We start from the raw sequence: 9,656 nt of genomic DNA, 5'->3' as shown, positions 1-9,656 counted from the left end.
CCAAAATATATTTATAAATGCTCCAAAAAGGGCCGTAATTAACATATTTGACTGAACAGAATCACATCCAATCACAAAAACATATGAGGGCTGGTTAGAGGAAACGGGAGAGTTTAATGCCATTTAAAGCGTTTTTTGCAAGTCACAATTGAGATAACAGGAAAAAAGGGGGAGGCAAAAAGCACGTTCTGTCTAGGCAGATCGAGCCACTGGCCTCTCTCACTACACATCTTTCATATTTCAGAGAAAATGGTTCACTGCCTTCTGACAATAAAAGCCATTTTTGTAAAGAAAAAAAAAACAACAGTAACAACGCTGTTTTCTTCAGACAGTGCTGTCTGACATTGCTACACAAACAGCCTCACAAAAAGCTGCAAATTCACCTTGGTCTCTGTTATATAGGAATTGCATCACTAATAACATGTAAATGTTCTGAGATTTTTTTCTTCAGGCCGATGAACAGATGACAGAGATCTGCCGAAAGGCTGTAACAAAGTCATGGTTTAATTGAGAGAAGACATCAATATATTTGTCTTGTTGTCAAACAGCTTCACATCCAAACGCAGAGCTGCAGCTGCCACTGGTGAATATGCAAAATGGAGTTCACAAATTCAGGTTGTAGATGTAAAAATAATTTTTTTTAAAAAAGGACTTAAAGAGACTTTTTCACATTTATCTGGAAAAGTCCCAGATGCTTGGCTGTAACACATTCCTGCCCCAATGATCTTTAAGGTGTTGGATGGGGTTAAAGCCGGAGCTTTCAGTACAATGCTCTCCAACAAAACAAAGACCAGTAGCCAATGCAGGAAAAGTAGCTTCCAAAACACAGCAGCAACAAAGAAAGATGTTCCCAGCTGTCAAAAACATGCAGGTACTCTGTGGCTTCATGATGTCTCCGCCACCAACTGCTGATCAGTCCAGTGGAGTGAAACAGAGAGCAGATGTTTGTAATTTGTTATCCTCATCTTCATGCTAGTTTTTTGTCGTGCACGTCCCTGACAAAATGGTGCTCAGAAGTTCAATATCATTTAAAATAACTTAAAGTTAACAAATAACTTGAAAGTTGTGTTTTTCATAAACTGTGGGCTATGTTATGTTTTCTGGAAATGTCCTTGAAAAGTTACAGAGCTATCAAATGTATTTTAGGCCAAAATTTTAAATATTTAGGGGAAAAAGATGACTGAATCAGTTCATTTCGCTTGGGGGGGGGGAATCTACTTCAGAGCTCCATCTGTCAAGAGAGAAAGCACTGTTTTGTAGTGATGATAGGTTAATCACTGCAAATATTGTATTAGTTGATGTTTTTGCTAACATTAGCCTTCCAGGACATCAAGTTCATAGTTTTCCTGAACTTATATAACAAATGCAAAAACCTTTCTTGCTTGATGTATTTATGCAGTTCACCACCACATCTGTAACGTGCCAAGGTCATCATTCAGCCTACTGAGTCTATTACTGATCAGATGAGTGTCCTATGAGTCATGTTGAACATAGAGGACCAGATATACCAAAGGTTTGCATGTACAATAAGTCTGCAAAGTCATTGCACACACACACAAATATTACGAATTGATTTACAAACAGCCAGTCGCTAAATCACTACAAACTATGAAAAACTATGGTTTAGACTCACGTGCAAAGTTCTAGATTACACACTTAAATTACTATATGGGCTGCACATTGGCATAGTGGTTAGCACTGTGGCCTCAGCCAGAAGGTTGCTGGTTCAATGCTCAGCTGGGGCGCGGTTTGGACAGTGGCCTTTCTGTGTGGAGTTTGTACGTTCTCCCCGTGTATGCGTGGGTTCTCTCCGGCTCTCCCCCACCATCCAAAGCCATGCATGTTAGGTTGGTTGGTTATTCTAAATTGCCCATAGGAGTGAGTGTGAGCGTGAGTGTTTGTCTCTGTGTGACCCTGTGAAGGACTGGCAAGCTGTCCAGGGTGTACCCTGCCTTTTGCCCAAAAACTGCTGGGATAGGCTCCAGCTTCCCCGCGACCCTTCATCGGACTAAGCGGATAGGATAATGAATGAATGAATGAATAACTGAATGAAACTACTATATGCAAATTGGGATCTTGCTTGATCTGGCCCCATATCTTCAGGATCAGAATCCCTTCTGACTCTGATAGAGATAAAGCTAAATTGCAAACTCAAGGCCTTTAAAGTCAGATTAAAAAACCATCATGTCATATCAGGATGGCTGCATATCTCCCCGTATACGAGTATTAAGTGCATGTATAGAATTCTTGTTTCTCGGGGAGAAGTCACAACTCTTACACAACATCTTTTCACTATTTCCCCTTTTATTCTTGTCAATCATCAAAAGACTGTAGCTCTTGTAATGAAACTGATTATTGAAAGTGAGCCTAAAACATGTGGGATGCAGGATTCAACATGCATGATGTTTTCAGTTATCCAATTGTATGAATAACATTTTTTCACACTTATTCATGAGTGCATTCCATGAGCACCTTTAGGTCTTTTTCTCTATCTCCTTTGTCTATTGATCTTTCTGCCTGCAGACAGAGTTGTGACTGTAATTTAAGATGACAGGACAAGGTGAGCAAAAAGAAAAAGAAAGCTCCAAGTGACTTAGGAGAACTCGGAGGAAAATAAGAAAAAAAAAAAGCTAAAGTAACACAAGCCTGCTGTTGTGTGAGTTGTAAGAAATGTCTCTTAGTGGCAATAAAGTGACAGAAGCAGTCTGGGGCTTTGAAAAGCAAAATGAAGGTATGATGGGAAAAAGAATGGAAGACACAAAGGGAAGGGACAGTCTTTGAAGGGTTAAGGGCGAAGTTGGAGTCTATGTGACAGTATCAAAGCCACAGGAGCAGCAGAGAAAAGCTGTTAACGGGAGCTCACCGTGCCTTAATCGATTGTGAACAGTGCTGCAGAACACAGCCAATCACAAGAGCTCCTGGAGACTTCTCTGGGTTAGAGCACTTACACGCTGTCTGCTGCCCGATCAGGGAGGCGATGCAGAGAGAGGAGAGTGAAAAAGACAGAAAGGAGGGGTGGTCATGAAGAGGGAAAAGTAGGACTTGAAGGATTTTGGCTTTTCATCTTGATGACCTTGAAAGCATTTGTAAGGGCATGAATATGTTGAAGTGAATGTGCATCGTGTGTCCCTTCCTTAGCCCCATTTATCTCTTTAGAAAGATATATTTCAGTTGTTTTTCATTAACATTAACTGGACAGATTTATACCTGAAAGTAAATGTATGTTCCCAACAAACTCTGAAAGCATTTTGCATAACATCAGAAGCAGATGGAACACTTTAAAACAAGAAACACCAATCCTGGTCCTTGAGGGCCAGTGTCCTGCAGGCTTTCCAAATGTCTCAGCTGCAACACACCTGATTCAAATCAATGTGTATTTAGCAGACATGGGCGTTGTCTGAGTCTGAGACAGGAGTTTTCTAGTAGGGTCACTTGAAAAACCTGCAGGACACCGGCCCTCGAGGACCAGGATTGGTGATCCCTGCTTTAAAAGGTTATGGTATTGTTTTGAATGAATGAGTACATCCTTTATAGTGTGTTCAGACAAGACACGTTTTAAGTGTCTGAACGCTCGCCGCTGGTCACTAAACTGTCACTTTTGTGTCCAACGCCCAAGACGAGCGGCAACCGCGGCGGAAAAGAGACGGAAAAGGCGGAGCTTTCCTTCCAGTCAGTTTGAATGATGGCGGATGCAGTAGAGAGCGGAATGGCTTTATTTATTAAATAAAGCTCGAGAACATCATCGTAAGGTGTCTCAGCAACGTGTCTGGGTACACCAGATAAATTGTAGGCGTTCTGAGTTTGGTGAATTTCACCATTTACTGCAGGAGCTGCGTGCTGATCGCTCTGATTGGTTGACGCCCCGTGTCAAGTGGCAAAAGTTTGGATTTTCTATCTCTGGTGTTTGCGGCGCATTCCGCGCGTCAACCTTATGAAACTTTTTAAATTTCTACCGTGTGCCGCCGCAGCAAACGCTGATGACGCGCCGCGAAAAAGCTTGACGCCTCCTTGATGCGCCTTCACATAGACTTTACACGTAAACCTGACGCTCAAAAACGCGTCTGGTGTGAAAACACCTTTAGACAAAGTGTGTTCTCAGTGTTGTTCTTCCAGCACACTATGGATGTCCACAAAGCAGCTTATATAACTTAGTTATGTCATCTTTAGTGTCTGTTTGATTTCATTTTTTGCAGCTTGTAGAAGATGCCAAACTTTTTTTTTTTTCTTTTTTTTTTGTCTTTTCCAGCATCATAACAACAGAATAGTGATCTTTTATATGCTGTCTATGGTTGTCCTGGACAAATTTGCTTTGCCAAGAGCAGTTCTATGATATAGAGCATCCTCTTAAAAAATTTAAGTGTTATTTTTTTATTTTAAAATTTCTTTGTTGCTGAGTGTAAATATTAATGCTGGTTTATGGAAACACTGACCCAAACAGTTACAATAAAAGGTTTTTGCAAGTATTTATGGTTAAAATCTTTCATTTGATGTTTTGAAACTGCACTTTTTCCAGGAAATCTCATTCAAAAGACTTTTAAAAAGGCACTCTCCTTCAATTTTTTCCAGATGGTGCTTTTTGAGGAGCAACAGAAAACCCATCACGGAGCCTGAGAGAACAGAAACAGAAACTCCTTTTCTCATAATTCTTCCATCAGCAAGTGAAAATTGTTCTAATGTTCCAATCAGGAAGATCCAGATGAACTTCTGAGTTTTTGGACCTGATTCAGATGTTAGAAAGACAAAACAACAGTAAGCCTGGCAAGTGGGAGTGTTAGAAAACACTTTTTTTGTTGTTTTGTTTCTACCACCTGCAGCAATGATAAAACTGCCAACTCACTCAGTATCTTCTGTGATCTGCAAGATCCCAACTCCGCAGCGGTTCTGTACTACAAAGTTGACTTAGAATCACATGGTGACCTAACAGGCTTGATTTGGAGTGTTGACGGAGGTCTGAGCACTCGGAGAGACCCAAACAGGCTCAGGGACACCATGGAAATGGACATTCTGAGCTGGTTGTTACCACATTTCCAACCACACATCTGCTAGGTTGATCATGTGGATTTATTTCTTTTTTTGATTGCACCCATGGTAGAAACATTGTTTGGCGGAGTGTGTTTGCCTTCATACAGAAAGAAATGTTCCATCTGTAATGTATTATCATGAAATTATCAGCTGGTTTTGGTTTCTGATTAAAGTGCCAAAAAATATATATATTTTTTGGCACTTTCATATAACCTTCATATAAAGGTTCATATAACCTTTATATGATTAAAGATATAAAGGTTAATCTTTGTAGTTTTAATGTAAATGAGCACAGTGTATACAACAGAGCGCTGGTAGTTATGGCATGATGTATGTGTTTAGGTAAGTGACTGATTGTTCTAGAAAACTATAGCAAGATATTCACTGTACTGTATTGTAACTCCATTATCACAACATTTGCAGGAACATAATCACAAGATCCGCTGCTTCTGTGCATGAAAAAACATTGTGTCAGTATCCTCCCAGGTAGCAATGGGTGGGTTTTAGGAAACAGTAATGGTTCCTGCCCACTGACTACTTGTCCACTGTCTGGCTCATTTGCACTCTGCCTCTATCTGAAAACTGTTCAATAAAACTAAGAAATAACCATGAAACATTTTAAGATATTCTTGGCTACTGATGGGTTCACACCGGTTTCCAATAAAACCCTACATAACCAATATAAGAGAAACATGAGGCTGAGTATGAGATATAGTAAAAAAAAAGATTGTTTTGTTCAAAATTAATTTTTTTACAGTTGTGTTACAGTTGTGTCAGAGCAGGAACTACACACAAAGCTGCATCACTGCAATTCATGATGAGTATTGGATATTTATAAAGGCAAAATTCAATCCAAAACATCATAAAAATGGGAAGAAGCTAAGATGAGAAAAACAAGATAAGTTTTGCTGATATATTATCTATTTGACACATTTCATCCTTAATTCATGTCTTTTCTGGCCCTCACGCTGCAATGCTTACTTTCTGTCAACTCAAATCACATATAAAATACTGTACTTCCGTAATTATCAGTATAAATTAACAATATAAAATAAATTGACAAATCATTACATTTCAGTTGACTGACTGTTAAACTGGGAACATTTACTTCTTTATATTTACTTGAGTATAGTTACTTTATATACTTTCTTTATATTTCTTCTTTCACTGTCTGGTAGAGTCAAAGTGATTCTTTAAATGTGAATTTTGTTTCCAATCACAACAGCACATCAACGTGTTTTGTACAAAATTTTACATATGAAATGATTAAAGGTTCAATGCTTATGTTCAGATTAACAGCTAAATCCACTTTTCTTATCACAGTTTTTCAGGATGTTGTGGAGATGGGTATGTCTTAATGGGAAACAAAGGCAACAAACTAATTTAGCAAACACACATACCTTGTACCTACTAACGGCCACATTGCAGCTACTATATTACCATTTTGAGCAGCTGCCGGTCTTCTCAGAGACATTTTTGAAGAAATGAATAAATAAAGAAAATTCTTATTATAATCTTTGTGGTAGTTGTATAAATATATAAATAAATAAACATCTATTACAACACAGATTCTAGAATACCACAATTATATATATATATAATTGTGGTGTTCTAGAATCTGTGTTGTGCATTATAACTGTAAAAAAATAAATAAATATATGAATTCAGGTTGATGGTATAACTGGCCTCATCAGTCAGTTAGTGTGGTAACAACTACTTGGGTTGCACACTGCTGGCCACAGAGTGACCCCGAAAACACTTTCAAACTGGTATAGATTATAAAAACTGAATGTCTCACAGACTTTCAACACAAGCAGCCTGCTTGTTTTTTGGGGGGTTTTTTTGGGTTTTTTTTCATTTATTTTATTTTATTTTAATGATAGAATAGAATAGATTTTCTTTGATGTCTCATCAGTCGGGTCTACTCCTTTAAACATATCACAAATAAATAAATACTTCCTTAACGTGTGAAACTGCGCTAAAATATTATACTCTGAAAGTAGTTTTACCTGGAGACATTTCACAGAATTTAAAAGTTCAGAAATTAAATTGGCTTCAATCTTCTGTATCTGTCCAATCTATGCTACATCGTCTTAAATCCAACTTGCTCTGCACAAAACACTCTTCGCTTTATTCTCCATAGAAGAATAACAGCTCTATTTGATTAGCTTGATAGTATTAGAAAAAGAGAATAATGGGATGTAATTCTTTTTTAAGAAACAGCATCATGATCAAATAACAATAAGTAAAAGAAGGGTCTTTTTTTTTTATTTCTGATGACTTTATATGCAAACAGCACTTGAAAGAATGCAAATCCTGCTGTGTGTGGGTTTTTTTTTTTTCTTAGATTTCTTTGCTAGATTTGGTCAATCTGCAGGCTGCTAACCATACTTTTATGCATTCAGTTTAAATCTTCCGCAAGACTACAGCTCTTTCCTCTGTTTTTACAAAAACCAACAACAACAAAAACAAAAACAAAAACCAAAAGATACATTTCAAGTTGCAGCCCATTTTAAGGACTAACACCATGTGGCAGGGGAAAGCCAAAGCAGGCAGTCAGTCACATGTTTGTGGAAGCTGTTGAGTTGCAGTATAAGATGGTATCTTCAGTTTCTTGGGAATTAAAATGTTGGAACTAATGTGCAAGGTGTGCAAGGTGTGCATGGTGTGCACGGTGCGTGTTTGATCCAGATGTTACACAATGAAAGATAAAAAGTTTTTTAAAAATCAAAACATAATGGTCCACATATAATCTTCTATATACATCACAACCATATTATCCATCCATCCATTCATTTTCTATACCGCTTCGTCCAATTCAGGGTCAAAGGTGAAGGCAGAGTCTATTCCTTCAATTAGCAGACGGGAATCAGAGTACACTCTGGACAGGTTGCCGTCATATGCCCAACACAGACACAGGATTTACAGTGACCTAAACTAACACAGATGTCTTTGGACTGTGTGAGGAAGCCGGAGCAGAAAATCCATTCTTACGTGGCAAGAACATGCAAACTCCACACAGGAAAGCCACGAAGCATGATCCCCATCAAGCAGGAAGAAAAGTCAGCAGAGCTTTAGTGCTGCCTGGAATGTGATTAAAATGCATCTTTATTTCTGAATATCAGGTGTTGATTGCTCTTTACCATGGACCAGCTTAGCACGATAACTAGCATCCTCAGTAGTTAACTGGCTTATTGGTGTGGTTGCTGTTGGTAAGACAACCGTTTCAAATGTATAGATATATGACTGCTCTCTGGCTGGTCTGTCCACATTGTCATAAATGCTTTTTTCTTTTGAATTTCAGGTGTTTTTTCTATGTGATGAATTTGGTTTAAAAAAAAAAAGCTTTAACTCCCAAACAGCATCCAGAAAAAAAAAAAAAACGTGGATCCATCCATTGTACCTGTAGATGTTTATTCCAGTATCCAGTAAACAAATCCAGTTGCGCTGGAGTACGAGCAGGTACACCTTGGACAGGTTGGCATTGCAGGGCCAACACAGAGGCAAAAATCCATTCACACACTCCCTGCTAGAGAGAATTTAGAGACAACAATTAACCAAACATGCATGATTTTGGACTTTGGGAGGAAGTCTGAGTAGCTGGAATAAACAAGCAAGTGGGAGCCTTGTTGCTGTGAGGTGATGGTGCCAGTAGGAAATTATTATAAACAATTCACTTAAAAGCATAGAGAATGAAATATAAGATTTTACAGTGGAATTATAAATATAAGAAGTTCAATCCTGAAACTGCAACAGCTGAATTCATGCGAGTTAACTGAGATTTAAATTTGCATTTAGTCTGAATCCAGCATTAGCGCCACAAGCCAAAACTCCATCAGAACGGTCTCTTCTGACCACATTGCTGCTGCGATGTGTATGCCTATTTGGTCCAATATGGTTATTTGTAATTCTACAGAAGAAATACGTATTAATATTTAAGCACTTTAAAGATACAGTCCAGTTCATTCTATTTGCATTTTAACTTATCCCAGTTCTCCCAGCCCCTTGATTCTTTAAAGTTGTACATCAAAGAAGGACACATCCAAGGTAAATAAGAAAATCTCCTATTTGTTTTCCAGTACTGGAATTTCTTACAGTAAAATACAGGATTTCAAACACAAGATGTGCTGCTACTCTGAGATTTGGAATCCCATTATTCCTTCTTGACTGGTTTCACCTGTCAGAGAATAATTTAACCATAATCAGGAAACGGAGATGGCTGCCAGCCTGAAACATCAGGCTCTGTCTTGATAACATAAAAGAACATTCAGGAAAGATTTTACCAGAAATCAGAGGAGGAGGAGGGGTAGAAATTCTCCACCACATTCATTTTAGGTTGTTTAATTTTCATTTTGCACCATGGCAGTTGTTCTGTAGTGTGCCAGTGTCTACATAAACCTGTTATTCAGTTACTCAAGTGAATCTGCGGCTACACCTACACAATTGCTGTGTTGCCAGCCGATTTTGGCAGCACAGCCCTTAGAGTTTGCTCATATTCCTCCACATTTAGACAGATTTACCACTTTAAGCTTCAACTATGACACTAATCTATTTGACTGTAAATGTTTTCCTTAAAAATGCCAGACACAAGGCAAAATTACACCTTATATTTTGTTTTATTTTCACCCTCTTGC

Source organism: Telmatherina bonti (genome assembly GCF_933228915.1).
Source record: "Telmatherina bonti genome assembly, chromosome: 6".
Classification (NCBI taxonomy): Eukaryota; Metazoa; Chordata; class Actinopteri; order Atheriniformes; family Telmatherinidae; genus Telmatherina; species Telmatherina bonti.
This window is presented reverse-complemented; position numbering follows the sequence as displayed.